Source organism: Plecotus auritus, assembly GCF_963455305.1.
Source record: "Plecotus auritus genome assembly, chromosome: 2".
Lineage (NCBI taxonomy): Eukaryota > Metazoa > Chordata > Mammalia > Chiroptera > Vespertilionidae > Plecotus > Plecotus auritus.
The window spans coordinates 74,307,227-74,326,206 of record NC_137771.1 but is presented as its reverse complement, the minus strand read 5'-3'; the positions used below and the strand labels follow the sequence as shown (position 1 = coordinate 74,326,206).

The 18,980-nt window shown below is 47.0% G+C and overlaps 1 protein-coding gene across 1 annotated transcript in view; it reads left to right on the top strand.

Moving 5' to 3' along the window:
- The window catches only part of BCAR3 (BCAR3 adaptor protein, NSP family member), a 109,963-nt gene that overhangs the window by 31,122 nt on the left and 59,861 nt on the right, over window positions 1-18,980 (top strand).

Sequence of the window (18,980 nt, the reverse complement as noted above, 5' to 3'; positions counted from 1 at the left end):
AAGGGGGCTTTTCACTTCTTCCCTCTGCCCCCCCACCCCATTTTTCGGGTGTGTATGTTTGCTTTACTTTATTTTTGAGAACTGTAATTAAATCTGGTACCTACTACAGAAAAGAGAATTCCGATTTGTCACACCTAGTTTCTTATGACATCATGATTAATTTTTTCTTATAATATTTTTAATTATAATATGAAGGAGGAAAACAGACACTTTCTTAAAAGAAATTAGCAGCTGTGGAAAGTTGTTGGTTATAAGGCACAGAACCCCATTTCATCTATGTTAAGCAAAATAGAAGCTTATGGAAAAGAGAACTTAAGGAAGCTTGTGGAAACCTAGCACAGAGAGCACAAGGAAAGATATTTTTAGGAGAAATCATGGCAGGAGTTAGGATTTAAGGAGCTTGCCTCTGAGGAGCCACAGCCACCTTCATTGTTCCAAGAGCAGCATTCCATTCGGGAGTACTCCGCCTGTTGCTTTTCTGTGGGCCTGTGCCTGCCCCAGGGTTTTGGCGTGTTGTTCTTAGACCAAAGGGACAGTACGGGGGAAACTGTAGTAGAACCACTTGGTCACGTGAGGCAGTCATCATAAAGTGTGTTGGGATGGGTCTGTGTCTGAACTAGAGTGTCCCAGGAGCAAATGTGTAATCCTGAAGCAGAATCCGGAATCTGGCCAGAGCTCTGTCAGAGGTGTGTCTCCCTCCCTCCCGGATGCCTCCCACATGCTCTCCTGCAGGTTGTGCTCTGCAAAGCGTGAGGGGACCCTGCTCACAGACTGAGATTCGACTTGACCGCAGCCTAAATTGCCCTATAATTATGCAGTGTGCGCATCGCAGCAGCCCTTACTACTCACTCCCTGCCGTGTTTCAGAAATTGGCTGTCTCCACTGCAGGCTCACTCAGGCCGTGCTCAGCAAGCACACCCTCTCCCCTTACTCCAATAACTCAGCTTTTCTTTTACGAAAGTCCAAACCTTTTAAGATAATCCAGTGATGAATTCTAAAGCTAAACATAGACTTTTGGTGTGGCCTGTTTTAGTGTTATCTAAGCTATTGCATCTGACCCGTGAATGTCGGTCTTTGTGACTCGAGTCTAGTTGACTAAGGAGGTACTGGGGTTGCCAGTAGCTTCTCTCCAGCTGGGCTCTCCCTGCCTCCCCAGCCACGAGACATGAGGGAATAGCTCTTGGTGGCTCCAGGGGGCTCTCCTTTTCAAGGACTCACTGAGGTGTTCTGAAGGTTGCTCTTTGCTCCAAACCCTGTTGTATCTGGTTGCATAAATGAGGTCTCTCTGTCCCTCCTGGATACATCACAGGTTTCTTTCTTTCTGACTTTGCCCTTGGTTTGGAGGGATGGCTTGAGATTTATTCGTTGGGTGGATGTAGCATATTCCCATTTGCTTCTGTGGGCACTGAAGCTCTGAGAGGACGTTCCAGGTCAGAGTGGCTCCCTGTGTCAGTCTCCTTGGGCCCTCAACCCATCCGTCCATTTCTGAGGCTTAGTGCCCCCTTGAGCCTTGCCGATCGTGGTAGCTGGTGCCTAGAGACTGGAGGGGCCGAAGATGATCGAGCGAGGAGAGAGCTGTGATAAAGTGGGATCCAGGTGGCCTTCCTGACTTGGAGCTGTTTGTTCCCTACACCCGCCTTGGGCACGTCCTGCCTCTTGGGCCTGGAGCGAAGTAGAGTTTCTATGAAAAATATGTTACATCCTGTGGGAGCCACCCGGGCACGGTCAGATTTATCAGCCTAATGAACAAGAGTCAAGATACCAACATTTTAGGGACTCGTGTGGCCTCAGAATGGTGTGTGTGGTCACCGAGTCTCCACTCTGCCGTGGAAGCACCCAGGTGTAGCCCACAGACAGCAATGCCCATCCTGTCGGGAGCTCTGGTCCCAGTTTCTCTCTGTGTCTTCAGATGCCTCTCCTCTTTCCAGTGCCCAGACGTAGGAGAGCAATCTGGGGCCGCCTTGCCTCCTTGGGTCGGGGGGGGGGGGGGGTGGAGAGAGGAGGCATTGATGCTGAAGCGTAACCAGTAGGATGATGGGGCTGCCGGTTGTGGCAGGAGAACGCTGGGTAGAGAACGAATCCAAAATTCGTTTCTGTCCCGCTTGTACTCTGGGTCCTGCCGGCACTCCCCGCACTTTGCGTTGCAGCACACGATGCAGCGGGAAAGGACTGGCCTGGTTGCTAGGCTACCGGTCGCTCCCTGTGAATGGAGGGGGATGTGAGGCTGGGAAGCGGGCTGTGTGGCGGTTTTTCCACCTCCCCGGCTGCTCTCCTGCTGGCGCCCGCCCGCCCGGGCAGCATCAGACCCTCCCGCTGAATTCCATGTCCCATGTGATAAGACCTTGGGCAGGTCCACAGGAGCAGGCGATTTAGGAATCTCACTCTCCACTATTTCTCTCTCTTTACTTCTGACCATCAGAGGGGGGAGTTTTGTTTCTCTTTTTCTTCTTTTTCTCCCTCATTTCCTTGTTTTCCTAGCCCTCTCCTCTCCCACATTTTTTTCCTCACAGTAACTCAAAACAGATCATCCTGCAAGTTTGATTTTAACTGTTTTTATAAACACGAAGTCCCTCTCTGTAACATAGTAATTGATTCTCTTCAGCTGGATCTGAAGCCACTCCTTCCAGGTAAAAACAACAACAAAAACAGAAACCTCCACAGCGGCTCCACCTTCCTCCTGCTCTTTAGTTGCGAGTGACTGGCTAGTGGTGTGCAGCTCTGGAATTTTCCTCTGCGTACCTAGCATACCTTACCCTAGATAAAACTAGCTTTTTCTTTTTCTTTTTTTTTTTAAATGGGGAAATAGCTCTAGGCAAAATTGTGTGGTACAGTTCACCTTCTGGGTTGCTTTCCCTGTTTATTGCTCCCCATTTGGTTTTTGCCACATTTTTACCCCCATCAAAATATGATAAAATTATTGTACTGAAACGTGAGTAAATGGTAATAATAGCTCAGTGTGTTAGCCTTGGGAGGAGACTCCACGTCACACTACCCCTCAGGATCCCACGGAGGGCGCGTGGCCCACACTGTGTTCCAGCTGCAGGAGACCTGAGACCCACCACCTTCTCCCCATGGGTTCCATCTTCCTTCCCGGCAGCTAGAAACCAGGGCTGGGCAACATAGTTAGGATCCTCTCTGCCTGTGATAGGCTGGAGGGGCAGGTTTTTTAGCCAGTGGGAAGGGGTTCTTTATTAACCTGCCGCTCTTGGTCATAAAATTGCTCTATCGAGAGAACGAGGGTGGCATTTCATGTTGAGTCTCAGACATGAAGACCAAGGATCTGACTGATAGTTGCCTCAAAAGACTGGAGATTGACCCCCAACACTCCTCCCATTGCCTTTATTTTTGTAAGCCCTTCTTAAACCCATGAAAGCTGCTTTCCCTCTCACTCTGTCATTCTTTTCCTGGGGCTACCACTTTACGCTTCAGAAACTGCCCTCCTACGCCTCCCCACACTGACTTTTATGAATTTATCTTATTTCTTACCCCTCCCCCTTTACACCTATCCTCCTTTCAGGCAAAGATTCTAATTTCTTGTAGCTTCTTTATACACAAGACTTAGAGTCATTTTAATAAAGAGTCTGTTTTCTGGGAGTGGTTTAAAAGTATATGTCTTGGGGTGGAGGTGATGAACTAGGGCAGAACTGGAGGATTTTTCTTTTAGAAGAAATGTTTCTTATAAAGGAAACTGGAGTGACTATTTTTTTTTTTTTCAAACTAGCCAGGGCCAAGGCAGCCCATTGTCGGGCCAGGCTGTGGACAAAGGCCTGCTCTCCAGGCGCTGCCCTCAGCAAGTGTGAGAGGGAATGCAGCCTTTTGTTCCTGGCTAGCTTCCTAGTGAATGAAACTGCCGTTTTAGTCAGCCCCGGTGGACCCTTGCTGCAACCACTCGTGTGCTTTTATAAAACGATTTGCCGTTTCTGAGAAGGGACAGGACGGTGAGCATAGTCATGAAAGGGATTTACAGGACTGGAGCCGCTATCCTGAGTGTGACCGGCACCTCTCCATACTCCTTCCCCCAGAGTGGGCGCGAGGACGCAGAGCCTGGAGCTGCTTAGAAACCGGGCTGTATGGGGTTAACATTTGGCAAAGGCTCTTTCCAAGAGGGTCTTGTAGACTGACTGCCCAAGGCTCAGCTCTCGGCAAGGCCTACCGTTTCCTGCAGCCGCTGGGGCTGCATGAGGTTACCCAGCAGATTAAAGAGGAGTAATTATGCGAATTCCAGCGCCAAGAATAAGTGCCCTGGTTGTGGGAGTCCTGGGGGGAGGGGGGGGCATGACTTCAGCTCCCCCTTTGTGCTCAAGATGGTGCAGCCACGGTCACGGTTAAATAGCTGTCTTTGAGGAGAGTCTTTTCTCCCAACAGGCCAGTCTGCTCGGAATTAGCCGGCTAGCGCAGTCATGAAAGGGATTTACAAAAACAATGGCACGCTGTACATGCCGTGAGATTTTAACAAGTTCTGTGAGGCAAATAACGGCCCGGTTGGCTGGCTCTGCGGGGCTTTGCCTGAGTGTGCACATCCTGGGAGCCAGCACCGGCCCCTGGAACCCGGGGGTCAAACTCCGCCTGAATGCGAAACAGCCCTGGCTCGCTCTGGGGCTCGCATTCAGAGGCACGAACTTCCTCCTCCTCCCACTCCACCCAGAAACATTCTCTGCTAATATTCCTGGGAGGTTTAATGTTACAATTTTCTAAAAATTGCTGAGGCAGGGTGGGAAGACAAGAATAGGGATGGAGGACATTTATTGAGTGAGTCCCTCATTCAATGGACACTTACCTCACAGTCCATGAAAAGATGGTCATTTATGAAAAATAAAACCTTATCATGAAAATCTGTATTTGAGTGTTTACCATGACATTATTTCTAATAGAAAAAAAACTGGAAACAACTCAAATGGCCTTCAACTGGTGAAAGGGTGAACTGTAGTACACCCATACAATGGCATTCTACTCAGCTGCAAAAGGGAATGGCCTGTAGGATACATGTAAAAACGGATAGTGAAAGAGAACAGATGAGTGGTTTTAAAAGGGCAAGGGGATGCCCTGGCTGTGTGGCACAGTTGGTTGGGCATCATCCTGTGCATCAAGAGGTTGCTGGTTCAATTCCTGGTCAGGGCACAGGCCCCGGTTGTGGGCTGGATCTCATGTAGGGGGTGTGCAGAAGGCAACCCATCTCTCATTGATGTTTTTCTCTTCTCTCTTTCTCTCTCTGTCAAAATCAGTAAACTATTCTTAAAAAAATAAAAAAAGGTAAGGGGAGAGGTCGAGTGCAAAAGGGAATGGGGAACTTTTGGGGTTAATAGAAATACCTTAAATGTGGTTGTTTCAAAGTTAATAGACTTGTATGTGAATTACACCTCAGTGAGCTTGACTTTTAAAAACAAGTTAAAACCTTATATTTTAGCCCTTAAGTGTTGCCACCACAGAAGGGGAAATTTCTGATTTTCAGATGGGCCTTATCAGACTGCTGACCAGACAGAGGAAGTGCTGAGCTGTGGGTATTCTACCGCATTGGCTCATTCAGTAGAGTTCTGAGCACGTACCACGTGTTAGCCATCGTTCAGGGAAGTCGTGTGTGTAGGAGGAAAGTGTTACCAAGAGCCTAACCTGAGACAGTGGCAGCGGGAATGGAAAGTCGGGGCAGGAGGCCTCTTACACATAGAATTAAGAGCCATTTTATTAAGTGAGTTGACAGTTCCTGTTGGGATTTAAATGCAGGGGGTGAGGGAGAGGGAGCCAGGGGCAATTCCAGCGTTCACACACGAGTGCCTGGCATCTCACCAGAAGCCAGTTTCAGGGGAGGGAAGAAAATTTCCAGTACCACAATGACATAGAATTAACTTATGAGCATGTGGGAAGATCATTAGACTGAGGGGCATGGGGGTGAGGGTTAGCAAATGACAGCCCAAGACCAAATCTGGCCTGCCACCTGTTACTGTACAGGCCCACAAGGCAAAAATAGATTTTTTTTATCTTTAAATGGTTTTTTAAAAAATCAAAAGATGGTGAAAATTGGAAAATTCAAATTTCGGTGGGCATAAAGTGTGATTGAACACAGCTACACCCATTCATTTACATATTGCCCCTATCATGGTGGAATTGAGTAGTTGCAACAGAATGGGTGGCAAAGCCTAAAATATTTACTCTCTGGCCCTTTACAGGAAGGGTTTGCTGACCCCTGCTCTAGACTGTACACACAAACATTGTCCCGGTTTTTCCTCCAAAAAGGGTAAGGGGGGAGGTCAAGTGCAAAAGGGAACGGAGAACTTTTGGGGATAATGGAAATAGTAGTAGGCTTTCAACAAAAATTCCATCTTTTCATGCTGACAGTCCCATGATGCAGCCTTGCATCGCTGACATCACCCTCATGTTGCCCGGTAGGCCAGCAGCGAGCCCTTATGCAGGCTGTGTGATCTCACACGATTAGACTCAGTGCTATTCCAGCACTACCCTTTTTGGACGCATCTCAGTATCTCGTGAAGACCTGCCTCTCCGAGCAGCATCTCTCTGCTGGGCCCATCACGTCCAGCATCTGCATCTCCCTCCTGGAACAGGTGCTTGAATCCTGACTGCTGGGGCCTGGGGCTCCCTGGATGACTCCTCAGGCCAGATGCTGCTCTGCTTGTGCAGCCTAGATGAGTTATCTCTGTGTCCCAAGTCAGAAGTGAATTCTTCCTGGGCCTCTTGAAATGGATGGCTTGAATCAAGGTCAAACCCTGGAGCTATCCCCCTAGAGGTGCTTGAAGGAGCCTGTGAATGGAATGAGGCCAGGTTCACATTTGTTTTCTGTGCTGCAGCCGGTATGCTGGGCTGAAAGAAGAAGACTCTTCTGAGAGGTGATGAAGAGACTAGAAAACTAACATGCAGGCAAGAATTCAGGCTCTGGCTCTGATCAGACTCAGCCTGATAATTGGTCTTCAAAGCCCTCCCATGTGGCCTGTCTACCTCTGACCTCATCTCCTGCATCCACCTTAGCTCCCAGGCTCCTCCATGCCGCTTTCCCTACTGCCCCCGGGTCTTTGCCTTTCCCTTGGCCTAGCAGGTCCTTTGGAGGTAGAAGAGCGGAGTGGTTTGAAGTGGGTGCTAAGATGCTGTTGTGGGTTGAATTATGTCTCCCCCAAAAGATAATGTTGAAGTCATAACTGCCCAGTACCTGTGAATGTGGCCTTATTTGGAAATAAGGTCTTTGCAGATATGATCAAATTAAGATGAGGTCATAACTGGATTAGGGTGGGCCCACATCCAATGACTGGTGTCCTTAATAGAAGAGAGGAATTTGGACAGAGACACACAGGGAGAATGCCATGTGACAATAGAGGCATGATTGGGGTTGATGCACGCACAACGCTGAGGATTGCCAGCAACCCCACAAGCCAGGAGGAGCAAAGAAGGGTCCTCCCCGAGAGCCCTCTGGTAGAGCGTGGCAACACCTTGCTTTTGGACTCCTAACCTCCAGAACCACAAGAGAATACATTTCTATTTTAAAGCCACCAGGTTCGTGGTGATTTGTCACAACATCGCTAGGACTCCAGTAAGATGCCAAGCCCCATCCTAACCATTTCTTTGTGACTTTGAGCGAGTTTCTGAAATTCCCTGGATCTCAGTTTTCTTAGCAGGAAATGGGAGAATGTAGGAATTAAATGAGTTAATATACATAAAGGTGTTGGCACCCGTTGTCTGACATGTAGTTAGTACTCACTGAATATTAGCTCAGTAACTGTCACTCTCGTTCTCTATGGGGCTGGTCCGCCTTCCCTGATGCCTCTGCTGACAGGGGCCTGCTTAGTCTCATTACTCTGCATACTGTCCTCACAGCACTTGTCTCAATTTCTATTTGTTTACTTCAAAAAAAACTTAACTTCTCATTAGAATGTGAGTTCTGAGTGCACGGACCTTTTCTTGTCCTCCTAATAAATACAGGTGGGGCAAAAGTATGTTTACAGTTGTTTGTATGAAAAGTAATACAGAAATTAATTAATAATACAAGAAAAAACTTTGTGTTTCATGTACTCATAACGGTAAACCTACTTTTGCCCCACCCTGTGTTTAGTAACTGACTGGCTGACCAATGTCCACCTACAACCAGATGCAAGCGAAGGGCGTTTAAATTGAGAGAAGAGGAAATGAGGTTCTTCCGAAGACCTTTAGGTTTCCCAGAGCAAATAACACTTGTATCTCTAAAAGTTTTCCAGAAATTCTTTGGTGATTTTATTTCATGACAGCAAGAATGTCCCCACACCTAACCTCAGTCTACCTTCTTTGGCCAACCTGGTATCAAGTAAAAGCTGTGAGGTCACTGTTGTTACCTTAAATACTTACACATTTAGGCAGAGATACTTACTGGGGTGACATCAGTTAATAAAACCGCACAGGTTTCAAGTGTACAACTCTCTGACACGTCATCTGCACACTGCATCGTGCACTCACCGCCCAAAGTCAAGTCTCTTTCCACCACCATTTATCCCTCCTTTGCCCTCTTCCACCTCCTCCCAACCCCCTTTCCTCCTGGCTATCGCCATACTGTTGTCTGTGGGTCTGGTTTCTTGCTTAATCCCTTCACCTTTTTCACCCAGCCTCCAACCCCCTGCCCTCTGACCGCTGTCAGTCTGTCTATGTATCTAGAATTCTGTTTCTATTTTGCTTGTTAGTTTATTTTGTTCATTAGATTCCACATATAAGCAACAACATATGGTATTTGTCTTTCTCTGGCTTGTTTCACTTAGCATACTACTCTCCAGGTCCACCCATGCTATCCCACAGGGTAAGATTTTTTTCTTTTTTAACAGTCGAGCTATAAATGTACCACAGCTTTTTTATCCACTCATCTACTGATTGACACGTGGGCTGTTTCCAGATCTTGACTGCTGTAAATAACACTGCAGCCCAGCCAGTGTGGGTCAGTGGTTGAGCACTGATCTATGAACCAGGAAGTCATGGTTCAGTTCCCTGTCAGGGCACATGCCCAGGTTGTGGGGCATGTAGGAGGCAGCCGATCAATGAGTCTCTCTCATCATTGATGTTTCTATCACTCTCTCCCTCTCCCTTCCTCTCTGAAGTAAATAAGAATGTATTTAAAAATAACAATAATAACGCTGCAGTGAAAACAAACGTGCAGATCTTGTTATCATGTTATGGGGTCCCAGTAATTCTTCAATCTCCAGGCTTTTTAAGCATTGAAAGCATTTGCTGTTAAGCTCTGCCCTCTAGTGGGCATTTCATGTCACAACAGTGCAGCATTTATTCAGTTTCTAAATATTCTGGGAGCTTTTAATATTAAATGTAATAATATACCATAAGGTTATATTTACAACCTCAGAACTAAGGGCTGTGTTTAAAGTGTATAAAAGGGCAAGTGATTTTAATTGACTTCATATCAGACATTAAAATGTTCAACATATTTTATTATTAGAATTAATTGTCTAACATTCTTAGACAAAAAGCTTTAAGACACTGGGATACTACATGTAGATTTTGTAGGGGGGTTGGCATTGATCTGAAGTTTTACCTGTGGTAACCAAGAAGTTTCCTCTGAAAAATTATATTTGAATTGTGATTTGACAACTAAAAATGGTAGCTTGGCAGGAAGGAAGTTGATATTAGGTGAGGCAGAAGACGGGTATCGGCATGTTAGAGATTCGTGGGAAGACCCCACGCGTGTGGTTCAGTGTGTGCCCAGGCTGACTGGCGCGGCACAGAGCAGCAGGAGGATCCGGCGGGAAGAGTAGGCACTCATATGTCTTGAATGCTGAGAGGAAGCTTCAAGTGTTCTTGGGAGATCTGAGATGGTCACACTGTTATGAGATCAGGAAGGCTGAGTTGGGGAACAGTTGTGTTGATTGATGCAAAAAGTAATATCTAACTACATATTGCTTTGCAACTTCCTTTTTTCATTGGACTTCATTCGTGATAAATAAATGGGTCTACCTGTTTCTTTTGAATGGCTGTCTAGTATTCCACTGTACAAGATACAACCAGACTTAACCTACTGACATATGGGCTCTTTTCAAAGTTTTCTTATTGAAAACAGTTTTTCAATTATTAAACGAATGTAGACATATTTATGTGTCAGTCATTTAACAATTATTTATTGAGTGTCTGCCATCTGCTGGTCACTGTTCCAGGGGCCGGGGACCAGCAGTGAGAAGAACAATGTCCCTTCCTCTGTGGGGCTTATATTCTGGGGCAGAGGAATGAGAGGACAAGGAAGACAACTGTGTAAACCATGTCAGGCAGTGATGAGTGCTAAGCAGGAAAGCTCCGTCAGGGAAAGAAACTACGAAATGTTGGCATATGGGAGCACTAATTTTAAATGAAACGGCGACTTAGGAGTGGAGGGGAAAGTCAAATGTGATATCGTAAGAAGAGGACATAGCAAGGGCAAGGCCATTCAGCTGGAGTTCACCTCTTCCCCTGAGGACCACTTTGAGGCCAGAGGGGCTGGGGCCGGTGAACTCGAGCAGGAGTGGTAGAAGCTGATGTAAGGGAGTGGTGGAGGGGGCGGGGCAGATGGCATGGGCCTGTGTGTCTGCGTAAGGACACTACCTCTTACGGAGGGAGATGGGGAGCCTCACAGGATCGCTTCGGCCTTGTGTTGCCAACAGACTGCCGGGCGCAAGGCTCGGAGCCTGGAGATCGCAGGGAGGCCTTTGTGGCTCTATGTGAGAGGTGACGCTAGTTTGGACTGGTGATAGCAGAACGTTGGTGAAGAAAGGGGTTCTGGGTATAGAATGTGAAGGCAGATGCCGGGATTTGCTGATGGACTGGATGTGGGGTGGGAGCAATGAGGAGTGAAGCCCGATCCTGGAAAGATGGCGTGGCCTTCAACGGAAATGCTCGGTGTGCGTTTGTGCAGGAATTTCTGTAAGATAAAAATCTGAAGTGGGATGACTACCGAGTGCTGGGTAATAGGTCAAAACGAACTTCCTGGAAACTAAGGAGTTTGTTTTTCACATTTCTCTCAGTTCCCAAATTTTCTCTGATAAGCACCAGTGCTTTTATGATAGTTACTCACAGAAATAGAATCTCCCCTTAGTCTGCTCCATAGATAAGATGCTAAGAACTATGGCTCAATCAAAATGATGTAAAACAAGTTGCTCAGATGCATTAGAGCCAAAGTTCCAGACTCTGCTCTCGAGATCCCTTTTCACTCTTAAAAATTATGAAGGGCCTCAAAGAGCTTTTGTTATGTGAGTCTTAGCTATTGGTTCATTGTATCAGAACTTAAAATGTAGGAATTTTAATGTTTATTGAATTCATCTTAAAATAATAACCACCCATTATGTGAATACAAATAACCTATTTTTATGAAAAATAATAATTTTCCAAGACAAAATCTAGTGAGAAGAATGGCAATTTTTGCAAATCTCTTTAGTGTTTGGTCTAAAGCAGTGGTCGGCAAACCGCGGCTCTGTTGACTAATGAGTTTGCCAACCACTAGATAGGGGCTTAATCACAAGGAACAACAGCCTGTAATTATTGGAATCGAGAGTCTAAAGGAACACAGCTTGATTCTCATATCGGCATCAGCTTTCAGTCTGCTGTGTTATGTTGTTTTGTTTGAAGTCTGAAGAAAGTCTGGCCTTACACAGATATGTAGCTCAAGAGGGGAGGAGCATTTTTTGTATTAAGATACAATTGACGTGACATTATATTCGTTTCAGCGGTATAATGTAATGATACTTGTATGTACTGCAAAATGACCACCACAGTCAGTCCAGTTACAATTTATTTGTTGTCGCACAGTTACAATTTACTTCTTGTGACAAGAACTTTCAAGCTCCACTCTCCAAGCTACTTTCAAATAGGCAACACAGTAATATTATCTGCTAGTAACTCTACACACGAATCCGTGTGCCAGTAGGTCGCTGCAGCCCTCCTGTAGCTCTCTGCCCGCTGCCCTGCCCTCCTGTAGCTGCCCCCCCCCCCATAGCTTGCTGCCCTGCCCCCTCCTGTATCCACTGCCAGCTTGTAGTTTGCTATCCCACCCTCCTGCAGATTCGTGATCAGGTCATTACACCTCAGGGCATAACGGATAATTAGCATATTTCTCTCTTATTATATAGGATAGTCACCATGCTGACTTCTCATTTTATAATGGAAATTTATACCTTTTGACCCCCTTCACCCATTTCCTCACCCCCGAGGGAGGAATATTTTAATAGTCTTTTCAGATGAGTTGCAACATACCTTCTCTGATGTTATGCCAAAAAGTTGTAGTTTTATAAAGTTAATGTGGAATCTAAAACCATATCAATGAACTTTTTTTTTTTTCTTACTCCATTTCCTTAAAAATCCATTGGTCTATCTGGCCATTTGAAAGAACTTCTAGACATGTGTGATTTCGTACCATTGTGCCTTAGTCATTTGAGAAATATTGGTTTACTGAAGTTATCCAGATCTTTCCAAAACTAACATATTTCACTCTACAATATACAAAACTCACATTTGCTAATATTGCCGCTCATCAGGAAAGTCATTCAAGTATTGGGAAGCTGTCAAACTCAATGGTGGTGAATACAAGTTTCCCAAAATTTAATTTTCTGTTGAAAGCTCAAGTTTTATCATTGGCAGCAAATACTGTCAGTTGTTTTCCTTAAAGCGACAGGCTCACTTCGTTCATTTTTTAGAAACTGTCTTCCAAATAAATACCCACGTCTGAAAAGCCATCGTTTGTCGGACATTCTTTGAAGTAAAATGGTGTTCGTGGAAAAGCAGCTGGCTCAGCTCACAGTGTAGCCGCACAGCTGTCTTCCCTCAGGACAACCGTGTGCTCAGGTCTGCGGGACAAGTGCCGCGTGTGCTTCCTGCCTCGTCACACAGAACATGAGAGTCAGGGACTCCAGGGCCGAGATGTAATAAAGTGAGTAATTCTTACTGCTTCACCAAGGCCTTCTCAAGTGAAATATATTTTCAATTTTTTTAATATTAAAAAAAATATACGGTGGTCCCCCTGGCCGGTGTGGCTCAGTTGGTTGGGCATTGTCCAGAGCACCGAAAGGCTGCCGTTTTGATTCCCTGGTCAGGGCACATGCCCGGGGTTGTGGGCTCTATCCCCAGTAGGGGGCGTGCAAGAGGCAGCTGATCGATGATTCTCATCATGGACATCTCTGTCTCTCTCTCCCTCTTCCTTCCTCTCTGAAGTCAATAAAAATATCTTTTAAAAAATAGTTTTGACCTCACAGACTCCCTGAAAGGCCCCACGTTGAGCAGCACCGTCCTGGAGGGTCTCCTGCTGCTCAGAGCTGTCAGCTGCAGAAACACTTAGACACGAATCAGCGCCTCCTGCTATCTAAGTCTGTATTTTTTTTCTCCAGCTAAGTTGTTTCTTTAAAACCAGCTTGCTCAACAATTGCATTTACATCTAAAGATACTGATGATTAATAGAGAAGACACATTCAATTTTTATTTAAAAATAAGAAGAACTTGAGAACCTAAGCCTAGAGACAGGAGTGCGCAGTTGTGGGCCTGCTCTCTACAACTGAGTGGCTCGTGAAGCCTCAGGAAATACTCTTTCACACGGTCAAGTCATTGCTCCCTGTGTGCCGTCCGGAGCCGGGCCAGAAGCATTGCTGTTCTGCTCTAACTGCTTTATATGAAAACTGTGAAAACCCAAAGCTTGGTGAGGCCAAGGCCTGGTTTATGGCCACGATGCTCCGCTTGGGTGGGAAAGTGCAGCCGAGGGATAAATTTGCTTGTGGCTGGCTGGAAAAGAGCACTCTCCTGACCCTTAAGCTTTTATTAATTGCCACCGCATTTGCCCATTCATGCTCCCAGCGTGGCTTAGCTGGCTGCGCTCCATGCGTCCTTTATGTCAATGGAGATAAGGATGTGTCAGACCCTGGGAATGAAAACATGCTGCTTGGCCCTTCGAGGCCATTTCCTTTGAGTCCCAGCTCCCTCCAGATGGCATCTAATTGTTTCTCCAATGACCTCAGTGTCCAGGCTGCAGGAACCTGGTCTGAGAGGCCATTTCACATATTTATTAGCCTGTGGATGAGAACTGGCCACATAAAGCCTCCATTCACACTCTCACAGGAGCTTTTTGTGCGGAGGAAATGATGGGGCTGGTGGACTGTTTCCTGTGGCCACCAGTCTCCCATGAGATGCTTGTTTTTTCCCAGGCCCAGGTGGGTGTTTTTCGAAGTGTCTGAGTCCATGATGGCCCAATCTCCTTCCTCTGTCTTCTCGTGGTCTTTACTGGAAAGAGTCTTCGCAGAACAGGGCCACACATGTGGGAGGCAGGCTATTGAGGTTTCTCGCTCTCTCTCTCTCAATAAAAAAACAACAACACACCAACAGCCCTAGCCGGTTTGGCTCAGTGGATAGAGCGTTGGCCTGCGGACTGAAGGGTCCCAGGTTCGATTCCGGTCAAGGGCATGTACCTTGGTTGCGGGCACATCCCCAGTGGGAGGTGTGCAGGAGGCAGCTGATGGATGTTTCTCTCTCATCGATGTTTCTGACTCTCTCTCCCTCTCCTTTCCTCTCTGTAAAAAAATCAATAAAATATATTAAAAACAAAACAACAAACAAACACCAACATATCTTCAGGTGAGGATTAAAAAAAAGAATCACTGTGTTCTGGGAGCCCCCTCCCACTTGGGAACCCAGATAGTTTACAGTTGAGGGAGTGAGGTACTTCTGAGGGGATGGCAAGGCTGGTTCGCCCCATGAGGACCTGACCCTCGTACAGCAGGTCATGTCTCACACCATTGTGGTTCTTACCCGTTGGAGGGGGGAGGTCCCTGTCCTTTTGTGAATGTGATGAATAAGAACCCTTTGCCCAGAAATATGCTGCAAACACACATTCGTGCAAACTACTTCCACGTGTGTGTTGAGAATCCCTGTGCTACCACCAAACATTCACTGGCCCCTCTCCTGCTCAGGCACTGTTCTGGGCATTGGCGCGGTGACGATGCGTAAGACTGGGTCCCGAGGCCAACAGACAAGGACAGAGCTCACTGCAATGAGTGTTTCAATAGCGGGATCCTGGAAGGCAGGATTGGAGCTAGGGTTCCTCACTGAGGCAAACGGAGCAATAGCAGTGGGTGAAAGAAGCTCCATGAGGCAGATGATCAGGGTTCCAAGCCTACTTCCAGGCGTGGGCCACTGAAGACCACTCAAGGAGCGAATTTGGGAAGAACTAAATGTAACTTGGGGGTGATGCAAATTCCCTTTCCCAGACCTAGAAAGAAGTCCTGAGAATTGCTCTCCCAGGTTATCAATTTACCTGGTAAAGTCCCCCTGGCCTTAGTGAGGGAGTGTCCCGGCCTGTACCTCTGAAACAGGTTTCTGCTTTTCCACAAAACAGATGAGCCTTCGGATCGTCTTCCAGGACCTTAGGATGGTGCTGTTGCCGCATGAGCCTGGGAGGGGTACTGGGCGTGGGAGCCACACACACACCTATCGTCCGTGCACAGAACATTCCAACTCCATGAGTCCCTCTCCCTGTCCTAGAGGCAAATTCATGCCTGCTTTATTCTTGGAAACTCAAGACAGTGCAGTTCTTTAATATAATGTCCTTGGAGTAGGCTGTGAACGCTGTAGGTTTCCACCCGTCACTGAAACATGAATGTGCAACCCTGTTATTAATGGGTGTATATTATCCATGTTTTCATGTAACATCAGTTTATGTTGGCTCTTTTTTAGCGTTTTTTTAGGTATAGGGAGTCACATCTTATACTAGTATATGTGAACTCCGGTAGAGGCCAACACAAAATGTATTATTGTATCTTGATCTCAAGTTTTACCTAACCTCACACTGATAAAGTGAACCTGTAAACTCTCAAACTGGTGATGTGAGTGAGGAAATTTATGACTGGGAAGGGCAGGGGTGGAGTGGCCTGGGTCGATGACTGTTCGGGGAAGGAAAACATCTCCGTGTTCTCAGTCCTTGCATCTGCTCCTCTCAGCACATTGACTGCGTTATCTCAGATCAGCTTCTACATGTCATGGGAACACATGCCTGTAGGCTGCTCTAGCCTATAATCTTTTATTAAAAGATGTTTTTATTGATCTTTGGAGAGAGGGGAAGGGAGATGGAGAAAGAGAGAAACGTCAATGTGAGAGCAACATCCATTGACTGTCTCCTGCACACCCCCCATGTGGGATAGAGCCCGCAGCCCAGGCATGTGCCCTGACTGGGAATCAAACCTTCAACCTTTCTGTGCACAGGACAATGCCCAACCAACTGAGCCACCACAGCCAGGGGTAGATTATAATCGTAAAGCTATAGTCCACAGGGAAAAGGGATCTTTCCCTCTACTCAGGTTTGAAATATCACAAGAAAGGAGTCTAATTGGTCTAACCTGGGTCATATGTCTACTCCTGCACCATTCAGTGTTCAGTGTTCTGATTGGCTCGCACACCCATTACAGGTGTTCATGGCATGAACACTCATGCCGTGGGGTAAAGCTTTTAAATGTAATAACCGTATCTGCTATTTAAGTAATTTCCCCCTGACTTTTCAGGATCAGAAGTAGATTAGATTATATTTTCTAATTGTTTCTGTCTACTAAGGGTACACATGTAAAATGTTGGCATATAAATGCTAGGTTTTGCAGAGAGACAGATATAGATATAGATATAGATAGATATAGATATAGATATATAGATATAGGTATAGGTATAGGTATAGATATAGATATAGATATTTATCTTTTTTAAGATAAATCATCTTCCTCTAGTTTCTCTCCCTTCTGGTTTATATATGTGCTGAATCCCCATTGCCTCCCAGTTTAATGGTCAGATCCACCTTGTTACAGAGAACTTGTAAGGATGAGGGGGGCAGGGCAGAGAGGCTGCTCTCCCTGGTAACTCTCTCTTCCCCACCCTGCCCTCCCATACTCTAGGCGCAGCTCTAATTCTAGAAATGGTTGGTGTCGTGGGCCAGTGAAGTGTGAAGGAGCCAGGTGCATGAGATAGACTCATGTGGAAGCTCTCTAGTCCTGGGGCAAGAACCTGGAGGGCGAGGCATTGTACTTGAACCACCAACAAAAGGAACTCATTGTCTGCACCTTGGGCACCAGGAGTGTTGACCATCTGATGTCACTTCTGTAGGTGGCATTGGCGTGGCAGCTGACTGCCTGAGGAAGTGAAGAAGCTGGCTGGTAATCAGTATGGCCCTTCCCATGCAGCACAGCCTCTGCCTTTTACTGTGGAGAAATGGGCCCGTTGGTGACTCTGTGTGAGACAAACCAGGTCCCCTAGCCCTCCAGTCATCACCTGTACGGGAGGCTTTGCTGCATCCTGGCTCTCAGATTCTGGCCCCAGCATCCATGTGTCCCTGCCATTTCCATCAGCAATGAATAGGGATATTTCTGATGGGACCTGCTGTCTATGTTGCCAAGAATATCCGTCACTGTGTTGGAGGGAGGACGTTGTTGCAGGAGCCACAATTCTGCCTTTTGGATTTGCACAAGATAAGCTACTCCAGGCAACCAGGTGGAATCCATGCTTCCATGATCACATCCCATAGATCCAGCCATTCTGGTTCATGGTGGTTTTAATTATTAACTCTAAGAACTGTTTGATCTCAAGTGTACAATGGAGCTGATAATACATGTCTCCCGGTGTGAGAACTAAATAAGACACTAAGGTAAAAGCTCTCTGTGTAAATGTTGGCTCTTGGGGGCCTGACACACGGGGTGAGTGAGGCTGCTTTGCGGGTCGCCGGCCGAAAGGCAGAAAGGTTTCTGTGACTGCTGCAGTCTTCGGGCAACACATCCCTCAAGTCTGTGGCTGGGGAGGGGTTGCTGAGAGTCAGACTGGTAGCTATTCTGCCCATGGTGGTAATGTTAACTATTGTATGCAAACCAGGCCCTTCTACCAGCTGGGTGAGGGCGGATTTCTTCCCCTCTCACGGTGTGTAAAGCTACTCCAACAACAGGAAGGAAAGGCTCACTGCCTGCTTCAGTGTCTGTCTCTAGCTCCTCTCACCAAGCACAGCCCTGCCGAGGCCTGCCTGTGTCCACGGCGGCCGGGAGGCTTTCTCTGTCTTTGCTCATGTTCATGATGACCAGGGTGTTCTCTGCACTTCTCTCTCTACTAGGAAAAAAAAAAAAGATCCAGTGAGACCATCTGAAGCCACATCTCTAAGAGCCACTGAAAGTCTTTCTGGATCAGTGGGGATTTTAGGTCACATGACTCTTTGAGAACTGGTGAAAGCCAGTTCTCTCACCCAACAGTTTATATGCAATTTCCAGTGGCTCCTGGGAGCCCCGCCCCACCCCCAGGTTAAAAACTCCAGGTCTGGGCTGATTCTCATAGCTCTTCGGGCAGGACAGGACGCAGAAGTAACCAGTGTGTCACCCAGATGCTAATGCTCGTGATCAGTTTACAGCAAGCATGTCAAACTCACGGCCTGCGGGCCGAATGCCTTGTTTATTTGGCCCGTGTTAGCCTTTGAGTTTGACATGCTTGGTTTACAGCCATGAAAGAAGGAGATTCCTACAGAAATATTTCATTCAGGTGGCTAGAATTTGCTTGGGAAGAGAGAAGAAGGAATTAATACGATCACTTTCTGTTTTACTTGGGCAAACTTTCAAGGTTGAAATGAGTGGAGTGAGTCCTGACTCCCCTGGTGCCGACCTGCCCTGCGCCCCAGATTCCGGCCTCTCTTGAGCATTCCTCCGTGCCTGCTTCATCTACTCAGACACTTGGTAGCCTTGCTAGTGGGCGGTGGGCGTGGCGTGGCATTAGAAGAGTACACTGTAACTTCGGCGATTCCTGCCACTAGGGACCAGAGAGGAGGAGGTGCAGGCAGGAAGCAGCATCTGGGAGGACACAGGAAGCAGAGACAGGGGAGCTGGGCAGAGCCAGCAGTGTCCAAAGGGCTGTCCCGGGCACAGCTCTAATCCGAGAAATGGTTGGTGTCGGTGTCCGGTAATGCGGGCCTGTGAAGTGTGAAGGAGCCAGGCGCATGGGAGGTGGTCCTCTGGGGACTCTAGACTCACGTGGGAGATCTCCAGTCCTGGAGCCAGAGC